A 23,485-nucleotide genomic window follows, 5' to 3' on the forward strand; every position below is an offset into this window, starting at 1 on the left:
AACTGTTAAGTACTAGAAAATGTTTCTAATATCCTGTCTTACTGGTTCCTCCGCCAGCTGGGAATTTTAGGTTTTAAACCTAACTCTTAGGAAGCTAGGGACACCAGTCACCTCTTCCAAAGATACTGAGAATGCCAACAATTCTCTTATTTTACCTAACAATTCTGGCTAAAAGCACTGCACACCTAAAGTAAAAGATTGAGCCGAATTATACAGTTTCTAAACTTAAGTTTAACAAAAATATAACATGATACGATGCCTGGAATTTGCTTTAAAATGTTCTAGAAGAAAACGGCCGTGAAGATGAAACAAAACTGACAAAATGTTGATAACTGTTGAAGCCGGGTGATAAGCACAAGGGATGCATTGTACTCTTCTCTTTATTTTTGAGTGTGTTGGGAATTTTCCATAAGAAAAAGGTAAAACACACACACACACACACACACACACACACACACACACACACCCCAATACATATTTTTAAAATTCTACAAAGTAAAATATCAAATAAGCACGATAAACTATTTACACCCTTAGCAAGAACTATTATATTAACTTGATAAGTTATTTTACATAGAAGAAAGCTATAAATGCTCTATGTAAACAAGCACGCCCAGTACAAGAGACTCCTCTTAAGCTTTGAAAGAGCATATCACATCTAACCACGAGGGGGCGCAGCAGAGCAACAGGCACTCCTGAAGTCTGGTTATTCACTGCAATTTCTAACTAGAGATCTCTCAAAGTATACATATTTCCAAGATTGTTCCCAAGTTCAGATCTCCATAGGACACTGCTAAGCAAGCCAAGAGCCCTTCAAAGACCAAACTAAGTTATTTTATGCTGTGGTTCAAAATCTGGAAATACTACATGTAAAAAAGGTTGTTGTCTGTATATAAGTAACACTGATGTTTCCAAAATTATGGTTAAAAAACCCATGGAGGACTCCTGAAGTGAGAACAAACACACAACAACAAACATACAACCCGAGTGATAAGCTGTGGACTGGGAGAAGCCAGCAGTTCAGAATTTCCAGTGGGGGCATCTTAAGGTGATTCTCAAGGTTAGCAGTAGGAATTTTACTAGGATAGAAAAGCCTTCAATAATCCTATTGCTTCTTAATAACAGGAAATTACCTCCACACTGAACAGAAATGGCTTCAGACAGTTATTTGGGAAAACTTCATAAAGAATGATGGGGAGGAGCCGTTTAATCGTAAAATGTAACTCAGGTAACCTTAAAGAGATAATGAAGCAAGTTGATTGTATAACTTGCTGGAATTCTTCCTATTCAAATTACAAGTTGAAGTTCTATGATATTGTATGTTCAATAACAGTGTTCATAAGACACGAACTATTACCACCAATCCTTCCATATGAAACTTGGCAAACATGAACTATTATAATGTTATTTTAATAAATATTATTGTAGTCATTAAAATTATGATGCTAGTCCACACTAATTTGGTGTCAGGAACACATCTTGAGCATGCTGAATCTAAAGCCTCAATATCATTAAGGGAAGGAATTCTTAGATTTTAATTTCTTTCCCTTAAGATTATGTGCCAGTAAAGGCTAGCCAGGCTCACCCCACCCCCATTCCCATGCATAATGAAAATATTTTTTTCTCCAGTACCTTGTAATTGCCTGGATGGGATTCTGGTGTCAACCCTCCTGTACCATCTTTTCCCCAAAGATACCTTGTTTTTCCTCTCACACTAGAGACCCTTAACAAACAAGGTCAGGGGGAAAAAGCTTAGGGTAGAAACCAAATGCTTTGCCAAAAGTATGTGGCAGTGTTTTGGTTTTTTGTTGTTGTTGTTTTAAAGAGCGCTTTCAGATACATACAACAGTCGTACTAGAACAGGTAAATATAATTTTCTAGAACAAATTTGTGAAAAATAAAATTGCATCTTAATTAAAACAAAAGATTACCATCTAGGTTTTGTTAGCCAACTAACTTGCCACTGAATAAAACTAACAAAAACTAAGTATGCTACATTGGGAAGTGTTTTTATGAAAGTGTTTCCTTACAGGTTATTATTAGTTTTTAATCTTTGTTTTCAAATTGGGAATGCTTTATTACTGTGAAAAATCACTTAAAAGAAGACATGCTTTATATTCCTCACAAATACAGAACATATTTCATCTTTTAACTTTCACATGCAATCTAAAGAGGAAAACCAGATAAATATTCTGTATTTACTTATTTACTCACTGAGTAAATCTAAACACTGTATTGTATGGTCTAAATCTGGATTCCTTAAAAGAAAACTATCACATTTTTACAATATGACATATGGGTATAAAAATTTAATGATAAAAGACATATACTTAAGAGATGCGTAAAGGGGAGGAGATAACTATTCTACTATGTAAATATCTGTTTCATATAAGCAACGTACATATTCAGAATGTTTACTTTACTTAATTCTAAGAACTAGGCAGGCTCCTGATAAGGTTTTACGAAGACAATTTAAACTTTATATCATATACTTGAATAATTCACAAAGTAGAAAAAGGAAATGAGGATACACACTATGCTTGAGGGCAGTGAAGGATACTTAGTAAAGATGGCAGCCATTCATTTTTAAAAATAATTATTTTGGGGCTATTTTGAGATAAAAGGTATATTTCTTCCCAAGGACTTCTGGGTATTGATAATTAATGACCCACAGAACTTTACACAAAGTCATTTAGTCAAATACAATAAAATTAATCAGAGCACCACACTGAATGTAATAAATATTTATTTTCTAAGGAAACTACCTGTCAGAACTTCAACTTCTATGATCTTCAAGGACCTTTAAGGAGACCTGCCTCCAACCCACCCCACTGCCACCCCTGAACATCCTATCTTTAGGGGCTTCAGAAGCAAGAAGGCAGGTGCCACTTGAGGAATCCACGCTTTGGATTTGTTAACCAACTACTGTTAGACAGCTACCAACCAACACCAGGTAAAATCTATTTTATTTTATATTTCCGGCCATAATAAAAATATTTTAAAAAGCAGTCTGTTTAAAAAACTGTTCAGAAAAGACCATCACCAGGTTTGTGACAAGCACAGCGGCAGCGCAAAAATTTCTTCATCAGCTACGGACCACGCATGGTGCTCCAATTCCTCTACCAGTTGCGTTTTCTACGACAGCAGAGAAGACGGAGAAGTACACACGTACGTGGAGATTCCCTCCTCAAAAAGGGAAAGAAATCTGAAAAGCAAATCTGTATCATGTATTATTGTAAAATGGGTAACCACTAAGGGAGGATCAGATTAAAACAGTCACCACCTCGTTATCTCATTGGTGTGGCTAGAATTTTATGCAAACCTGTTCTGGTGCAGAGATGACCTTGGGACTTTCAGATTCCCTGAGTTTAACTCAACACTTCTAAACACCAGGGTGGGGTACTCCAGCAGGCCTGCCTGAAGCCCGGGAGCTGCGGCTGGCGTGGAATGATAAGCAGTCAGCCAGGAGTGCAGAGCAAGGGGCTAAAGGTTGATCTGCAGCAAGTAACGCTTCATTATTTAATTTTCTTACCATGGCATGATCAAGTAATACTTTTTACTTTTGTTCAACAGGTTCACACAGACAGCTAGAAACACGAGTGAATGAGTGTGTGTGTGTGTGTGTGTGTGTGTGTCCTGAAGAGCCAGAACTCCTTCCCCTTCACTATTCTACATGAAACTCTTTAGAAGCACAAAAATGCCTGGTTTAGCGTCTTGCTTTCAGTTAACCACCTATGAAGGTTTTTAAAAGAAAAAAAGCTTAGAATTAAATAGCAGCTCTGCAAAGCTACAGGTTTTTTGCAAAGGGACAGAAAGATAGTAATTCAGACATGAATTCATTTTAAGAGCTGAGGTTTGCTGCTACCTGGAGTTACTGGAGAAACAAAGCTGCCTTTGGGCACCTAAAACTAGTCAGACCTGCTGTAGCAGCTGCACGGTCGGCTCCAGAGCTGTCCTCCACTCTCCTCCCTCCGGCCCCCACCCCGCGCATCCGCATTGCTCACTCCACTCGGGGCGGCGCCGAACGGGCACACTCAGCCCTCCTCTGCCGTCCCTGCTCAGGGGCAGGGCCAGCTCTGGACACACGGCGTGCAAGTGTAAGAGGAGGCCAGACAAGAGAGCAGATGCTGACTCCATTCTGAACTGAAAGCTGCAGTTGGTGCGGAATACAGCTTCTGTGTTCCCAGGTTGCTAAGATAGATACATCAAATTGTGGGGTTTGCTTCAGTGAATCCTGGCAGGGATTCCCAATTAAGTTGAGAGGAGGGACGGGAGATCTTGAGAGGAGACGAAGGAGGCTTTCCAGCTTCAGCAGCCCTCAGACCACAAAGACAGCAGAATTTCCTTCCAAAAGGGAGTTTTCATTGTCTGTATGTGGTGCTTGTTTAAATGATAAGCATCTGTTTTGTCCTATTAGGAATCATATGTTTTCAAAGACATTGCGATGTTTTTATTTTGAAATATTTATTTGTATTTCAAAGAAAATTTTTAGACAGTCAAGCATGTTTTTGTTTGTCTCATGATCTTCAAGGAAAAAAAAAAACAACAAAAAAAACAAGGCATCTATTTATTACCCAGAATAGGAATGTTGTCTTATTGGCCTGACATATGCCATTCACAGATTCATACAAAGAATGAACTGCCACACAGTGCTCATGGAGAAAGACACTGCTCCACACAATGAGTGATGGGCGCTCCAGGGGACAGTGCAGCTCACAGGGTTTCCCAGCATCTGCATGGAGGGCACAAGTTTGCCTTTAACACCAACCGCACTGGCCATTGGAGACAATAATTTCGTTTAAAAGATACGCTAACTTTGGTTAGTTGCTCTTTCCTTCAAGAATATTGAAACTAAATTAAATATCCACACATTTCTTAAGCAGGAGACCTAGCTTGGGGGTTTCAATCAACTGTTTAAGGAATAATTATTACCAGTCAGTAGAAAACGTATGGTATGTGCATATGCAGTGGCCACTGCATTTTTAGATGTTCGTGTTCTGCTGGTCAGTGTTGATTAATGGAAAGACCTATGAAAGTAGGTGTTACCCTTATTTCAAGGCCATTTTCATTTAAAACTGGAGCTTGCCCTCTGGTGCCTTGAGCATACACCTGATCTTTGCACTCAGCAATCAGAGACACCTCTCTCTCGTCTCTCTGCCCCCTCTCCCTCTCTCCTTTGACAAGAAACTACTGCAACTACAGCTATCTCCTATAGGATAGGCCGTAACAGTAAATATGAAATTTCTATAGCAACAAAATTTTAAAAAGTTCTACAAGTGAATTAAAGTTCACACTCTTAAATACCATATTTATCTATACATTTAAAAAATCTCTATTGTAATATTGATAAAGTTGTTTTTTTGATATAAACAAAATATAAAATAAAGCTGCATGCTTTTACTAGTGTTCTCTAACAAGGAACCACAGCAAAAGAAACCTCTAAGGGTTTCTGTTGTAACTTTTAACTTTCTTAATAGCTAAAGTGTAAAATATTTTGACCAAGGGCAAACTTTTAGTATAATTTGCTACTGATAATTTGAAGTATGCTTTTATTTTTATTTATTATTTTCTGTCAGTTTAATTTTTGACAGAAAAAAATCTTTATGTATTTGTATGTCTGTATATATGTATATATCTTCAACCTCCCCTTATACGTTTTTTATCTGCTTTGTGTGTGTGCGCCTTTCTAAGTAGAGTTGTAACTTTTATTCTGTCATTGGAACACTGTTTAAAATAGCATATGTCAAAAGCTATCAGCTGCTACACAAATTTGAGTTTTAAAATATCAAAATATATACTATCTCATTATTAATAATTCAGCGCATGGCAACTGGGTAAAATTTATATTTCAGCTTCTCAATTAAATAAAAAAGCTTTCAAGGGGACAATTCAGCAAATAGAAGTCTAAAGGTTTTCTAAATCTGAGTTAATATTCCTTTCTAATTTTTTTAAGGGAAACAGGCCGGAGCAGCTGTTACCTAAGAAGCTGTGACACTCGCCTGACAATAAAACTGTTCCCTAGGACACTCGTGTCGTACACTTGATTGGTATTATAAAATGTGAGTCTTCTCTCCCACTTATTGTAAAAACGCAAGGAACAGAGCTGAATGTTTAAAAAAAAGAAAGGCTGTCAAATCCATTTCATAAGATTTCTCACCTGACAGCAACATGGTTATGCACATTTTAATTAGGGGAGAGGAAAGAAATAAAAATTATTTTAAAGAGTTCCAAACTTGATGAACAACGTAAGACAACTTTACATTAACGTATTATATTTCTAAGTAAATCAATAAAGCTAAAGGAAAATTTCTAACATTTATCTCTTTTTGTTGTTTTTCCACAAAGAAATTGCTAAAATGAACAGGAAAGCTGAGATGCATGAATGAGCTCTTCTTGCTCGTGCCAGAAGCTGGGATCTCAGGATGGGTATTTTCATCCTCAGAGCACACCCTACTACACTCAAATCAGAATAGACGGCTATAAAAAGGGGGAGGACTGGGAGGAACTCTAGGGGTGAGATACGCCTTCTGAGTAGCTGAACAACTACCCCCCCCCATCAGCAAAACAACCCAGAGGCAATCAGGTGGACTGTCCTCCAGGGGTTGAGTGGAGCCAAGAGCCCACTTCACTCTTGTCAGAGACTAGTCCCTAATTATAAAAGGCTACTTTGAACACTTAAGGCCTCAGGGATCCTATTGGCTACTACAACTTCTAGGCTCTTTACACACATTATGGACATTTCTTAACATATATTGGGAAATCAAACAGTATATTTCATGAACAAAGCTTGAAAACATATACTGTCTTCCTTAAGACCAAATGAGGCTGCCCAACTTGATTAAAATTAAAACTGGTATAGTCTGAGGCTGGATGTCTCGCCCTGCTGATTGTCCTTCCCCCCCCAGCGCCTGTAAAAACTTACTTTCCACCTCCTGAAACATCCTGAAATTAACCAGCTTGAAAGCAAAAAGTTACTCTAAAACAAATTATATCTAATCTTTTTGAGAAATTTAAGGATAAACACAGAACTCTAATCTCAATCTATTACTATTACTTCTGCTAAAAGTAAGATAACTCGTGGCCAAGGGGAAAAAAAAAACAATTTATGATCTTTCTCTCGATGCAGTGGCCCTCTGACGGCACCCTGTCTTAATGGTACAAAGTCCAGGGCTTGGGACAGCTGGCTCCCCTCAGCCCCCTCCCTTTCAGTCATAGGCGGTCACGACCAAGATGACTTGTAGATTTCTAACTTAAAAACCAATGAGACATCAAGTTTAACATACATACACACTCAAAATCAATTCACTTGGGCACGGGCGAAAAAAGGGTGGAGAGGTACGTTTTTAAGCTAAAACACAGGGAAACTAACAGAAACACACTAAAGCAAGTTGGATGCAAACCCGGCCACAGAACTCAAAAGTGAAGCAGCCTTCGCGCCAGCAATACGAGCCTTAAAAAAAAAAAAGTCTCGCACGTTCACAACAACACAACCGCCACAACACGCACACATATCCCAGCTGTAAAAGCGACAGCTCCAAGCTCCCTCCGCCCCGCCGCTGGGCTCTGGTTAGCTCCCGACCCCCTCCTGACCCCGGTCCGTGACTGCCCGTCCCCTGCCCTTCCCCCAGCAGATCTGCCCGCGAACGCTGGGGGTCCCCGGCGCTGGGCCCGGGGGTCCAAGGGAGCGGGGCCGGGAAGCAGCCGGAGGGAGCGCTCCTCCCGGTACCTGCTCCAGCCCAGGTCCCTCTCGCCGAGGCGCCCGCGACCCTCGCGGCCGCCCGGGCCCCTCCTCCGCCCTCCCGGCTCAGACGGCCCTGGCGAGGTCCCAACGCCGCCCCCACCCACCGGGAGCCCAGCGCATCCAAGAATCCCCTCCAACCCGGCGCCGCGAGAACTTACCACATGCAGCTCCACCTGGGAACTAACACATCAGGAGGGGTTTCTGCCCACTCCTCAAGCTACTCCCGCTCCATGCGGAATCCCCCGCTCCGGGGGCCCGAGGGTGGCTCCGAGGAGCGGGCTGGAGGCGAGACCGAAGCTAAGACTCCGCCGTCCTCTGCCTGCGCGTTCGGAGCATTATACAATGGTGGAGGAGGAGGAGGCGGCGGCGGCAGGCAGCGGAGGAGGAAGCGGGAGGCGGGCGGAGGGGGCGCCCTGACCGAGCTAGCGGCAGCTAGTGCTCCAGCACTCGCTGTGCAGGAGTGACGTGCGGCCAGCGAGCCTCCCGCGAGCTCCGGGCCCTGGGCTCAGCAGGCCCCACCCCTCGGCCCGCCCCGCCCCTCGGCCACCAGGCCCCGCCTCCTGCCGGGCCCCGCCCCCTCCCCCGGAGGTCCCGGGAGGCGCGATAAATGCCTAGCGGGGCCCCGGCCGCCCCAGGAGCAGGAAGGGGCAGGCGGAGCACGCGAGACGCCGGGTGGCAGCGCCGCCCACGGCTCCCTTCCCAGCCGGCGCGCCCTTGATTTTCTCTTAAGGGAAGGCTTAAGGAGCAGGGGAGAAGAAAAGAGACACTCCGGCCAGGGGACCACAACTAAACACCAAGAATCCCCTCACACCACTCATGCAAATGACGGAGCCGCTAGTGACAAAGGCGGCGGCGAGAGCCGCGCGCGCACAGCCCGCTGAGTCGCGCGACCGCAAATATGACAAGCATCTGAGCTATTCTGCAACTTGGGGCCGGTTAGCCGGGCAGGCAGGGTCCCGGGGGGAAATGGGGGGAGAGAAAATCAGACCCCAAGGCGCGGAGTCCACGCTGCCAGCGGGGCTTTCGAGACAGGCGTTCCGGGAGGGCGGGGGCGGCGCGCCCGCAGCTGAGACCCTCTCCGATGCCCCAGTCTCAGGACGCACGAGTGGCCCGCAGAGACGTCCGAATGACAGGATGGGTGGGGGCTCCAGCTGGAGCTGGAGACAGAAAATTCCCTTTGCGTGCAGTGGCCTCAGCCCAACACTTGAAATGGTCACCAAGTCAAGAGTACCTTCGGAACAGGACGGAACCGAGTTGCATCCTTCGTGGCAGGCCGCGGCCGTGGTGCAGACCCGGCAGCCCGCCGCTTACCCTGGCAGAGCCCACGCAGGTAGGCAAGCCAGGGTTGGATACGCAGGGGATACCGAGGCGCAGTTTCACATTGATAGTCTTTTCTCTCTCCTTAAGAAAGCTTCTGCCTTGAGCTACTTACATTTAGCAGGGAAATTTATACTAGTTGGGAGAGGTTGTGTGTATGGTGCAAATTTAAAAGCCCTAGGAAAGGAGAGCTCCCCTAGAAAATTAATAACTTTTAAAAATTACATGCACGTTCAGTGTAAAGATGTTACAAAAAGTAATTCAGGTACCTTAAAACTTTGGCTGCCACCCCAATCAATATCGCCTCAGATCTCTTTGGAGCTTAATGGTCCATTATACTAGTTATATTTAAGGATAATAAAGCTTTAAGACCTAACATAAAGGTGATTATAAGTCGTTAACATCAAGACAAGTTTAGACCTATTGGAACTGTTCAGTAATGATTTTTTATCCATCAGATCGATGATCTTACTGAAATTAAACCTGGGCTAAAATGTTGGCACATGGAACAATGTTTCTTGTTTTATCTTTCAAGGGAATGAAAAAGGCCCCTCAGTATAATTAAAAGCTTACACAGATTTTTCTTTACGTATAACCAATGCCAAAAGCTAATTATTTGTGGATATCTTTGGAAAGTTTCATTACAGTGACATTCCAAATTACACATCATGGAAGTAGTGCTCAAGGCCCTCAGCAAGTCCTGTTCAGTTTGTGCCTGGGTGGCATAATATTCAAACATTTTGCCATGAAGCCAAGATAATTTTTCATTTCTAGAGTTCTGCCTTTCAGAGAGGACACTAGCTACCAACAGTTCCCTAACAACCCACTCACTTATACTTTCAGCGCTCAGTTTAAGGAGAAGCCACTGACATGGAGGCTGCAGTAATCTCTTCCTGTGATATCTCTGTAGCAGAGGCCAGAGGCTCTGTTGAATTTAAAATAAATTGAAACTGTTGTTCATGAATTGAAGGGAGCAGCAAGTTAGACTTGCACAATTTTTGTGACGCTTGGATATTTTCTAGCAAATGAATTACCAAAAGAACTAAGATCAAAAAGACAATTTTTAAGTCTTCAGAGTGGACGCTTGATTCTGCTAAAGTAAGACTTTCTTCTCCTAAGATTCTGTGTGTGTTCAGTAAAGGTTTGAGTTCTTAGGAAAGCAATCTAAGTTCTGGGGGAAAATGGTTTTCACCTTTCCACACTTTTGAAGGTAAATGTCTTATCAGTGCACATGTTATATATATATAAGTCCCACTTCCCCCACTTCTAGATTCTGGCATCTTGTACCAAGAAGTCAAAGGATGAAGTGGCAGCTTCAACAGCTGCTGATGTAGTCCCACACCAGGTGGTTCATGGCCCCCTCCCCTGGGGCCAAGTCCCCCACAGGCCAGCAGAGCAATTTCTGCCTGGTCCTGGGAATCCAACACCATGAGGCTAAGGAAAGGCCCTCCTTGAGCTTTTGAAGTCAACTCCCTTCGGTATGCATGATTTAAAAAAAAAAAAAGTATGTATATATATATACACACACATATATACATACATATATATACACACACACATACATATATATATATATATATATATATATATATATATATATATATAGATACACATATAGTTTATTCCCAGCAAATGAACAAGAAGTGCTTAGTGAACACATAAGTGTGAATACGTAAGTGTGGTTTTCACACTTTCACTCTCTGGAACATTTAAAAGTCCATTTAAAATAATCCTACCCTGAGGATTTAGAGTTTAGAGCTTCTCCCTCTCACTTTCACATACAAGAAATTAGGCCAGTCATCCACATTTAACTATCAGGAACATATCTGTTTAGGGAGAAAAGAAATATTGCTTTTGTAAGTATAGAACTGTGATGGTAATTTTTAAAAATACTCATGAGTTTAATTTCAGAGAGGTACTTCTCAACATTGCTTTGTAGTTCTGGGTACTAGTTTGCACTTCACTGCTTCTCTTGAAAGTTTCTGTGCCCTCACATCTTGCAAACAACCAGACTACTGCACTAACTGAAGGCCACTTTTAGCACTTAATTAGCATGCACCAAAGAATTGACACAAGGACAAGCTGCCTACATAAACTGAGAAAGACTTTACGACAGTTTTCAAGCTCATTCTTTCTCCTTTATTACATGTTACCTTTCAAGTTCCACATGAAATACTGGTAATGATCATCCATCTATATACCTTGGAAATATTGGTCTTATGCCCCTACTCCCTCAATTAATGTTTCAATTATTAAACACATTATATACAGCCAGCTGGGCTAAATAATCTTTTCATGGAAAATACAGAGATCCTAACTGAATGTGGACTTCCCATTCACTGATCACTGAAATCTATTAATAAATCTTCAAAATAAAGTCTGGAAGTCCCACATCACCTAACTGATTATCAAAGAGTTGACACAGGATACGATGATTTGTTAAACTAAACACTCTCACAAAGATGGCACGGACAGGTTCAGTACTTTTCAGCCACTAGCAAGTTAAAACTTCACGGTACCAAAGGAGCCAGTTAACTTCTCTACTACTGCAAATTCTTCTCCATCTCTTCGCCCTACTTGTCAGGTTTTTTCCTGCCTCTCCCTGAAGTCGCGCTTCATAAGAAGAGAGCTTCAACTCCGGTGAAGGGCTGCTCTTGCAAAGCTTCCCTCGTTGTTATTGGACTGCTTTGCAATGACTGCCCCTTATGTTCTGGGAGAGGGTCATGTTTCTGTTAGCAATACACGCCTTTTTCTCTCTTAAAAATCTGATAGTATTTAAATCCTAATTTGGAACAAAATCTTAATGATAATATTGGAAGAAAATGCTCTTAAAACCATTTTCATTTTTCTGGCGTTTTTGATTAGTCCCTTCTAACCATTTATAGAGGAGATGGCATCTGTTGAGCATGAACTTCCTCCCTTCTTCATTTGCCACTATTTTCCGGTATAATCCCCAGATAAATGGTGAAGCCCTCCTTAGACTCCAGCTCTTGCTTTCATCCTCTCTCAGCTGGAAAGTGAAGGCCTTGCCTGGTGACAACTCCAGTGCTCCCTTCCTGCCAGATGCCACTCCGCCAAGGCTTGGGGGGTGCTTCTCAGAAACCTCTCTCCTTGTCCCCAGTTCCCCACATGGCACTACTCTCCTGGTGGCCTCTGCAGGTTGACCCTGTACTTCCTGTCTATAAAACATTCTCCCTTCTTGAGCAGTTCACACTCTTCTCAAGGTACTCAGCACTCCGGGCTTCCCTAGAAAACTTCAATGAATGTTAGAAATCATGCAGCCTCCAGACCATCCTTGTCCCTGGGAACCAGCTTGGTGAGAGGAAGAGTCCTGGAGTAGGAGTTTGAAGATCTTGTACAAATAAATCTCTTAGCTATGATTAATCACTGACTTTTTAGTTTCTTAATCTGCTATGTCACAGATTTAGGATAATCACTGGTTCTGATGAAAAGAACATAGGTGGTTGGTCAGAAGATCTCGGGTCTAGTTCCTCAGCCAGTCAGCAGTGAAGCTGAACCAGGGCCTTGACATCATGGGGCCCACGTCCACACCCCACAAAATGAGGCACTAGGGCTCAAGGGTTTCTATAGCCCCTTCCCAGAACTAAGAGTCTATGAAAAGGTGACTACAATGGGGACTGCCGTCACGGAGGAGTTTAGAAGAATATAAAACCAACTTCACATCCTATTTTCTGTGATACACATTCTCATATCTATTGTAGAAATGATCTAAGATTGTGTACCTTTATTTATTTATTTATTTATTTTTATTTTTTATTTATTTAGTTTTGGCTGCATTGGGTCTTCGTTTCTGTGCGAGGGCTTTCTCTTGTTGTGGCGAGCGGGGGCCACTCTTCATCGCGGTGCGCGGGCCTCTCACTATCGCGGCCTCTCTTGTTGCGGAGCACAGGCTCCAGACGCGCAGGCTCAGTAGTTGTGGCTCACGGGCCTAGTTGCTCCACGGCATGTGGGATCTTCCCAGACCAGGGCTCGAACCCGTGTCCCCTGCATTGGCAGGCAGATTCTCAACCACTGCGCCTCCAGGGAAGCCCAGATTGTGTACCTTTGAATCACCTGTGAGTGAAGAGGTCATTTAAGAGAAGTATGGTGATTTGGGGAATGTAAATAACGTATTTAAACCACTTTTTGAAGTCTCAGCTGTAGAAATTCTACTTTGGGGAGTTAAAAAAAAAGTCAAAGCTTAAATGTGTATAGATGCCCAGGAAATACCTCTAAGTTCAGGCTATGAAGTATCATTAAAAATAAACGTGTGGGGCTTCCCTGCTGGCGCAGTGGTTGAGAATCTGCCTGCCAATGCAGGGGACATGGGTTCGAGCCCTGGTCTGGGAAGATCCCACATGCCGCGGAGCAACTGGGCCCGTGAGCCACAACTACTGAGCCTGCGCATCTGGAGCCTGTGCTCCGCAACAAGAGAAGGCTGCGACAGTGAGAGGCCCGCGCACCGCGATGAAGAGGGGCCCCCGCTCGCCGCAACTAGAGAAAGCCCTTGCACAGAAACAAGGACCCAACACAGCCAAAAATAAATAAATAAATTTATAAAAAATAAAAAATAAACATGTGGACAGAGAACTCAGTTTAAATGGAAACAGCGTATACAACAAAAAATGAATCAGCTCTTTGCCACTGTGAATTTTCATTGGTTTTCGGAGGAGACGTAACACTTAGGTAAGACTTTATCTTAAATCTTTTAGTCACCAACGCAGAACTGTTCTTTAAAGACCTGTTGCCAGAATAAACAAGACATTTTCAAAATTATCCAACTGTCCAATAATACTTGCTTTAAATTGAAAAATATGTATTTTTAAATTAAAAATTTTTTATATTTAAAATTTCAGAAATGCAGAGTGAAAGTCAAGTAGGAAGAAACTAAGGGAAACATCTCAGATAAACACCAATGCTATATTAGATACACTTGTGTAACTAGTCAATTGTTTTCCTAAACATGCTCTAAATATTGAACAAAAGATTTTATCTTGCTGAGTAATATTTGTTTCAAAACTGCTTTCTTACAGAAGTCTTGTTTGAGGTATATGAAACTCCTTAAATGGGCAATTACCAGAGAAACTGGCTTTTAAGGAGAAAATAATAGTGTGAATGAGCTATACGTAACTTCCCTTTTTAAAAACAGAAGTTGAATCTGTAACACCAAATTTAGAAAGGAGAGTGGATGGCAGCAAATACCACGAGAATATCATCTATAGCATAGACGCCCACTGCCGTTCTGTTCTGTTACAAATAAATGTACACTCTACAAACTCGAGTTTGCTCAAACAATGCATATATTTAATTGTCCCTAAAGATGATTCCTTTCAAAGAAAACATACATATGAGTCACATCAAATTTAAAAGACTCATTTAAGAAGTGCCAGATTCCCTGACTTTGACTACAGTGATTCATTTGGCCTCATTACACAGAGGGCAGCATAGTCCATACTGGGACGGTTGATAAATAGCTTTGTGGGAGTAGTATTGGTAATTTCAACACCATTATATTTCCATTTACTTTCCTTTATGATATTAAAGCCAAATTATAAAGGTTGAAAAAAATTTTAATGAATCAGACATTCATTTTTAATCAGTCCTGATTTGTTATCACTTTAGAACTGTTAGACAACATGCTCTTAGTTTTAGTGATGAAAAAAAATAACAGCTATAAAGATAAAGACTCCAGGGCTTCCCTGGTGGCACAGTGGTTGAGAGTCCGCCTGCCAATGCAGGGGACACGGGTTCGTGCCCCGGTCCGGGAAGATCCCACATGCCGTGGAGCGGCTGGGCCCGTGAGCCATGGCCGCTGAGCCTGCGGGTCCGGAAAAAAAAAAAAAAAAAAAAAGATAAAGACTCCAGAATTACTATTTTCACATTATAGCCAAAAATGAAAAGTGAGAAAATAGAAACCTTTCCAAAGTTCATCAGAGGAAAAGAACAGAATTAATGGGGAGATACACCATTTAGGGACAAGAATACTTAATACTATATAAATATCAATTCTCCCCAAAACTCATCAATAAATTAAATATGATTCCAACTTAAATCCCAATGCTCCCCTCTCCCCACCCATGGAACTTTAAAAGCAAATCCAGAAATCATCTGGAATAGCAAAGGGCAAAAGATAGCTGTAGTAAGTTTAAAGAACAAGATGGGAGATGTGTCCCATCAGATATCAAAGCTTATTATAAAGCTCTAGTAATTAAAACAGATTGGTGCTGGCAAGGGATATATAGATCAGTAGAATAGAATCAAGTGTGCAGAAACAGACCCACACATATACGGAAGCATAAAATATGACAGAGGTGAGGTTACAGATCAGTGGGAAAGAATACGCTATTCAATAAATGACTAAAGGTCACCCAGTTACCTGCATGGAAAAAGAAAATTAAATGAGGTACCTGACATTTTTAGAAAAAATACATTTCAGGTGGACTAACATCTAAATATGTGAAACAAAACATTAAAAATTTTAGGAGAGAATATAGGAAAATATGTTTATAGGCTCAGGATAAGGAATGTGTGATTTCTGTCTGTCTCCTAAGGTTCATTCTCTACTTACCTCTGCTTTGCCCCGTACCTTGAAATGTTGACCCCTATGGACTAAGCTTCTTTGCCAACTAGCTTCCAGCTGGATTCTTCAACAGGAAGGGACCAGAAAGAGACCAGTGGGTCAGAGCGGAGAGAGGCTGGGGTATTGCTTCCCTGCTCCTTCCTGCTTTGGGCCCCCGTTAGAGCATCACCCATCCCTCCAAGACCACAGCTTCTGCAGGCAGCCCCTTGTCCAGGGTGCCACCTCTCACAGATTCTAGCAACACCATTTCCTCCCCTTTCCCCTTTAGACCTAAAGATAATAACAGCTTCCTACAGTTCTTGGTCTTCCATGCCTCAACTTTTGTCTCTCTGTCAAAAGTCCTTTTTCATTAAAGTCTCTTTAGTTGAATCACTTGAGTGGAATACTGTTTCCTGCCGAGACTTTGATTATTAAGAAACAAGACAGCCAATGCACATACTATAAAGAAAAAGACCAATAACTTTGATTATATTAAAAATTAAACATCTATTAAACAAAATATACTATAAACAAGATAAAGGCAAGCTAAAGACTGTTGAGTGATATATGTGATTCATATAAACAAAAGATTAATATTCAGAATTAATAAAGAACTGAATCAAATTGTAAAAAGTCATATAAACCCAATAGAAAAATGGGTAAAAGAGGAAGCTCAAATATCCAACAAATACGTGAAAAGATATTCAATCTCATCAGCAATAAGAAAAATGCAAATTACAAAAGGTTAGTTTGCAGCTATCAGATTGACCATTTTGGAGATAATGTGGCATTATCTAGTGGAGTTGGAGATGCACACACCCTGCCCACATACATGCAGTCTTTCTCAGCTAGGGTTCCATGAGAAAATAAGCCCTACAGAAAAGAATTCAAGTAACTATTTCCTCAGACCTCCCAAGGGTGATATAAAGGTAAGAACCAGTGGTGTGCTGGTAAATGTTTAACAACTGGCTGGTGTGTGGGTGGGGAATGGGGAAAAAAGGAAAGAAGCCCTTATTTGTAGAATTTGCTGATTTCTGTGGTGTAAATAACCCACCATGGCTGATTTCAAGCCTCCCAACTGAACTGAAGAATTAGAAAGATTGGCGTAATCGCTCGCTCTTAGGAGCAGGTATCAGTCTCCAGCTCCAGCCCAACACGTGAACCATTCTAGACTTAGAGGACAGAAGATAATTCATTACATACAATAGATGCCTTAGGGTACTGGGGTTTAATTCTCTGGAAGAATTCTGGATGAGAAGGGCTAAATCTAGAATCTAGAGAAACTCTTGTTTTTATTCCCCATGGAGACATAGAAGAATGTTTATTGTAGCTTTGCTTGTAATAGCTAAAAATCAGAAACAACCTTAATGTTCATTAAGATGAGAATAAATTGATATACTTGAAAACTATGGTGGATAAGAAGTACTAAAGATACCAAATATCAACATGGTTAAATCACAAAAACATAATGCTGAGTAAACAAGCTGTAAAGTATGTACAGTATAATATCATTTATATAAAATATTTTAATACATGCAAAACAATGCTATATATTGTTTACCAATACAGACATATGCAATTATAGAATAAAAACATTACAGACAAAAAACATTCAGGAAAGTGGTTGACTTTCGTAGATGGAGAAGAATACTGGAATCAGGGAGAGACACTATAAAGTTTAATTTCTTTTTAAAAACATGTAAAGCAAACAAATATGTTGTAATAAACAATTTAGATTTATTGTTTTAGATTTCATCACATTAAAAAAATACATTTTTCCCTTTCTTCCATATGGTTCCCATGAAGTAGAACTTCGTAAGGTTTTGTCCCACAATTTCTAGTATCTATTAATAAAGCATTGGATAATATTTCTATTTCATGCATTTATTTATCCTCCATTATTTCAGTAATAACTTAATTCCTTTTACTCATTTGATATATTGTCCGTCTTCTCTGTCTCTTAATAATAGACTGCAAAATTCAATGACGATGCTAGCGTAACCTAAAGGTTTTAATAGGAAGCCCAGCTGACAAGGCAGGTAGAAGAGAATAATTGGTTTAAAGCCAGTATTGGGGGTATATTTCTCACCTGCCAGGCAGCTTCTATCATACTAGAAAGGATAAAACCTTCCTTACAGAATATGTAAGGCTTCCTGTTACTTCCTTAATATACCAAATAGTGCATTTAGCACTGAAAAGCGAAATCTTTTCTTTTGTTTTAAAAAACAATGGAAACACACTTCCCCCGTGAACTATCTTTCCCGTGGTGTTCAGGTGACCACTTACTGCCACACCACATGCATTCTGCGTCTCTCTTCTTTGCGTCCCTCGACACGAGGTTACAGGACTGAAGCCCACACACTCTCTTGACCTTGGGGAATGTGATGTTGTCTCAGTGCATGGGTAGCGTGACTTTGTTTTCAGAGATTGTCTTGAAATAAGCCTATGTTTTAAATACACACTTTTCTGCTTGCTAGCAGGCATTCTGAAGCTAGGTGGTTCTAAATAAAGAACTCTAGTCAACAACAGGAAATAACTCCCACAGAAAAAAGGGGCCGAATACAAACTCTCACCAACTCTTGTACACAGTTCACAACGGCCTTTTGTTCCAGGCACATTAAGCCTGAAATCTTTACTTTTCAGAGCATGTTTGGGCCTTTGCAGAGCAATTAAACCTTCCTTTTCCTTTCGCTGGTGTCCTTGCCTTCTTCTCTCCGAGAAAGTTAACCTTACAACTGACTTCTTACTATGAGATAGCAGATCAGAAAATGGAACAGTTTCTATTCTGAAACTCAACATTTTTTTCTTAATGGAGCTTCTCAAGGGGAAAAAAAAATCAACTCTCAGTTTAAAACTCACTTTTCCTTCTAATACACAGAATACCACGTAAACACACATATATATGTCCCAAAGGAATATGTTCATCTGCAGTGTATGTTTCTAAATCTATCAACGAAGACATAATCATATCAACCCATAAATCTAGTGATGGGTTATCAACACTTTGCCAGTGACATTTCAGCAAATCAATGCATCTAGAAGATACATTTATAGTCTATGCAAAGGCTCCCATCTTGAGTCTTTAGTGAAAAAGAGGGAGAAAAATCTAGGTCCCAAGCCAACCAAATAGACATCTGAAGGATGGTTTTTAAAGTCCCAGTGACTCCTACTGGGACAGAATGGTGGCATTCAACTACAGTACAGCATGGGTACTCCAGACAAGAAAATGCGGCTGAGTAAAACAGCTTAAATATGACTGCAGACTGGTATTTCTTCCTCTCCTATACACTCAGCCTTGCCCTCTCTACTGGCTCCGTCCTGCAGTCAATAAATTGCAGACTCAATGTTCTCTCTCTTCACTTATAGAACAAGAAACAATCCTACCCTGCTTCAATGGTGCAGGAATGTTGGTGGCTACTTCTGTCTTTACCCTTCACAGCTTTAGTCCCACCTACTTCCTCTGGCTTCTGCAGAAAAACTATATTGACCACCCCCAGAAAAGAGCACCAGTGCCCCCTAAGTGCCAAGCCAATGGACATTTCCTCTTATGACTGAGCCTCTCTCTATATAGCATTTGACATTAATGACCACCTCCAACCATTTCTTTCAGTAACTCTGGCTGAACTATAGTCAGTCTCCTGGTTCCTATCTCTCTGTCCACTTGCAGTTTCCTTGCCTGGCTCCTCTTCCTCTGACCACCCTATAAACCTACAGTTCTGTACTTAAAAAAAAAATCACCCCCTATTGCAATTTGGGACGAAGATTACAAAGGTGAGTGAGGAATGGGGATGGTTAGTTAGGATATCAGAATCTTCAGGAAAATTTGGAGACATGGGTGTTTTGAAAATATTTTACCAGTTGATAATCACTATCTAAATGTTTGTATTCCCTATGGTTTTGTTTCGCTCCCTCTTCTCTTCTTCTCATCCTATAAATTCTCCCTGGGCAACCTCACCCACTCTCAGGGGATCTGTATGCTAAAGATTCATAAATCAATAATCACATTCCAGACCTTTCTCTTTGAGGTTCATATCTGACCTTTATATATATGAGACCATACATATTGTCATTTGTCAGGGTCATTCCTAGTTTATGCTTGTCCTGGCATAATTAGTAATAACACCCTGCTTCAATCTCAAAATGGTCCTGGGTTGAACAATCAAAGTATATAATTAGCCTATTTCTATCCCATTGCCTATTAGACATCTCCACTGGGTATCATAAGGGCATCTCCAACTCACAGCACATCTAAAATTGTCCTAATTTTATCCTCCTTAAATCTGCTCCTCCTCCTGAATGCCTAAATATGGTTAAGGTACCAACAAGGTACCCCTGATGTCTAAGTTGGAAATTTAAGATTCAAAGTATCTTCTCTCATATTTAAAATTTATTTATTTATGTATTTATTTTTGGCTGTGTTGGGTCTTCGTTTCTGTGCGAGGGCTTTCTCCAGTTGCGGTGAGTGGGGGCCACTCTTCATTGAGGTGCGCGGGCCTCTCACTGTCGCGGCCCCTCCCGTTGCGGAGCACAGGCTCCAGACGCGCAGGCTCAGTAGTTGTGGCTCACGGGCCCAGCCGCTCTGTGGCATGTGGGATCTTCCCGGACCAGGGCACGAACCCGTGTCCCCTGCATCGGCAGGCAGACTCTCAACCACTGCGCCACCAGGGAAGCCCCCTTCTCTCATATTTAACGAGACATAAAGTCCGGTCAATTTTCTCTCTTAAATATTTTTCAAATATGTCCCCTTCTCTCCATTTTTACCACCACTGCCCTAGTCAAGACCCTAATATCTTTCACTTTGATTATTGCAACAGTCCATCTCCCGACTTTCAGTCCTAGATATTCTCCTCTAATCCATCTACACCACCTACTGTGTGACAGGTAGCATGCTAGGTACAAGAAATACAAAATGAACAAGAGATGCTCCCACTGAGTTCACAGGGTAGACTAACTCATCACTGTGACACAGTGGGTCACGTGGCAATAGAGACAGGCGCAGGGTGACAACAGACACACACGAGTGGCCACAGAGCCTGGCCAGTGTGAAAACAGGGAGGTAGTGATGGATTTAAGGGTAAATGGGAGTGAGTCAAGGTCATTAAAGGCAGATGGAGCTGCAGAGATGGGGAGGTGAGAAAAAGCAGAGGATGTGGGTGCGGATCTGAAGCGTAAATCGCAAGCAGGGAATAACAATAAACAGGCCCAGAGAGTCTGACTGGGCACGTCTAGGAAGGCCTTGGATACCACATTAAAGGGTCTGGCCTTTATGTTCTGAAGGTGGTGAGGAGTCATTAAAAGATTTTCCGGAGACTTCCCTGGGGGCCCAGTGGTTCAGACTCCGTGCTTCCACTGCAGGGGGCACGGGTTTGATCCCTTGCCGGGGACTAAGATCCCACATGCCACGTGGTGCAGCTGAAAAAGAAAAAAAAGACTTCCCATGGGGGAGAGGCACAATATGATTTTTATTTTAGGACGTTAATTCCACATCTATTCCTGAACTTGAGAGAATGATCCTAAAATTTATTAAGAATAACCAACAAATGAAAAAATAAAATAAATTTTAAAGAAGGTATTAAAAAGCTGTAATAATTAACAGAGTTGGGTTCTGGCAAAAGAAAAATATAAATGCATCTACAATTGAAAAACTTGAAACAGACCTTAGTATAAGGATTTAGTATATTCTAAAGATAGCGTTGTTAGTGCAATAGTTTATGATTTAAGGGGAAAAATGGATGTTAGATTCTTCTATTGTGTGACAATATGAAAAAAACACAAGAGATTAACTAAATAATAAAATATATTTTTTAAAATGTAAGAGAACTAAAAAAATTACAGATGAATAATTGATCTTAGGAGACAAGATTTTTCCAAACACAAAGCAAAAGAAGGACTATAAAATTAAAATGGATTAAAAAACTATACATCAAGAAACACCATAAGCAAAATTAAAGGAAAAATGACAAACTTGGAAAAAAATCTGCAAACCAGATAACAAAGACTTAGTAACCTAACCTAACCTAATTTTATGAATCAATTAGAAAAACAACAATACTACAATAGGAAACACAGAAATTAAATTAGCAAAACGGGCAAAGGACAAAAGCTGATGATCACCAAAGGAAGACATGCATGAAAAAACAAAGACAAATGCACCTAATCAGAGCAGTACAAATTAGAAATATAACTGCTACACACCAAGCTGGCTACAGGTGTGTTAAAACTGATAACAATGTGAGGGCACAGTGGACAGGCTGGGTCATAGCCACTGATGGGAGTGTCAATGAATTCAACCTTGGGAAGGCAGGGTTTGGACATCTGTATCAAGAACCTTTTAAAATGTCCATATCCTGTACTGTGGTCATTTCATTTCTAGGAATTTACCCCACAGAACTAATCAGAGCTGTGTATAAAGAATATATTCATTCAACAAATATTTATTGAATGACCACTGTATCTTAGGTTCTAGGAGTTGGGAATGTGGCAGCAAACAAAACACACCAAAATCCCTGTTCTCACGGCTCTTACATTCCAGTGAGGGGAAAGAGAGAAAATAAGATAAATTAGTAAATTATATGGCGTATTGGAAATTAGGTGCTCTAGGGAAAAGTAAAACAGGGAAGAAGGATGGGGAATGTGTGCTTGGGTGTGTATGTGTGGGGTGGGGGCAATTCTGAAGAAGTGGTTTAGAAAAGCCTCGCAGAGAGGATGACATTTGAGTAAAGATCTGAAGGAGGTGAAGACCCAAGCCAAGCACAGTTTTCCTGGCAGAGGGAACAGAAAATGCGAGCAGGGCTGGAGTCGGGCATGTGCCTAAGGGTTCAAAGACATCAAGACAGAGGGGAGGAGTGGGGGTGGGTGGGAGGAGAGAAGGTACAGGGAGGAGGGGCAGGGTGTAGAGGGCCTTATATGCCAATGCAATGACTTTGACCTTAAGTCAGATGGGAAGCAATTACTGCAGTACTCTTGGCCCCTAACCGTGTATCTCAAGATACTGGCCAGTGATCCTTTTAAAACAAAAGTCAGGTCACATCACTCCTCTCTTAAAACCCTCCGGTGGTGGTGACTACGTTGTAATGATTGACTTGTTTAGTGCTGCTTTGAGTTTTTAATCTCTTCAAGTGTGCCCAAAACTCTAATATTTGAAAATGTGCTACTAATACTACACGACAGAGAATCACTGTCTGGGTCAGTGTAATGGTTAAGAGCCTGAGCTTTACAGTTAAGGCAGATCTGCCACTTACGAGCTTTTCACTTGTGCACCTTGGGCATGTTTCTCAATCTCTGATTCTTAACTGTAAAAAGGGGGAAATATTACCCACTCCACAGTGTTATAAAGATTAAGAAAATGCTTTTTTTTTCAAAGTGAAGGGTGCCCACTGGTGGCACATGAGGTGATTTAAAAAGGTATTTATACGAAGAGAACTGGCACTAAAGAATCATCTTTGGAGGGGGGAGGCACCAGCTAGATGAAAGGTAAGTGTTGTTTGAGGGACGCGAAAGTTTCCCAGGAGGAGGAGAACAGGGGAGCGTTCTGAGACAGTACTCGAGGTTTCCTGCCATCTGGCCTCCCTTGATGGGTGATGCAGTTCCAGCTAATTGGGTAGAAGGGGAAAGTCTGCTGGGAGCCCTGGGAAAGAATTTTTCCTCTCTGATTAAAAAATGAGGGACACAAGAGCATGCAGGAAGAGCTCTTTTTCTCTCTCATGGCTGTGTGAGGATGTGGTCCCTGGAGCTATGGTAGCTATCCTGTGTGCATGTTAGAAGGGTAAGGACTGAGGGTGATAGGGTAGAAGTCAAGGTGGAGCCTGGGCCCTCGAGGACATCACTGAGCCGATGAGCTGATGAGAACAACTGGCTCTAGGGCTACT

At 41.5% G+C, this 23,485-nt stretch overlaps 1 protein-coding gene across 2 annotated transcripts in view; it reads right to left on the bottom strand.

Moving 5' to 3' along the window:
• Nucleotides 1-23,485, bottom strand: part of SERTAD2 (SERTA domain containing 2) — a 115,115-nt gene that overhangs the window by 14,553 nt on the left and 77,077 nt on the right. Inside the window, exon 1 of one of the 2 annotated variants that reach the window (XM_060117579.1) lies at nucleotides 7,900-8,221. The exons of the other annotated variant lie outside the window; for it this stretch is intronic. The gene's annotated coding sequence lies outside the window, so the exon portion shown is untranslated. Of the gene's footprint in view, nucleotides 1-7,899; nucleotides 8,222-23,485 lie in introns of those variants that run through there. 2 annotated transcript variants of the gene reach the window in all.

This window comes from Mesoplodon densirostris, chromosome 14 (genome assembly GCF_025265405.1).
Source record: "Mesoplodon densirostris isolate mMesDen1 chromosome 14, mMesDen1 primary haplotype, whole genome shotgun sequence".
Lineage (NCBI taxonomy): Eukaryota > Metazoa > Chordata > Mammalia > Artiodactyla > Ziphiidae > Mesoplodon > Mesoplodon densirostris.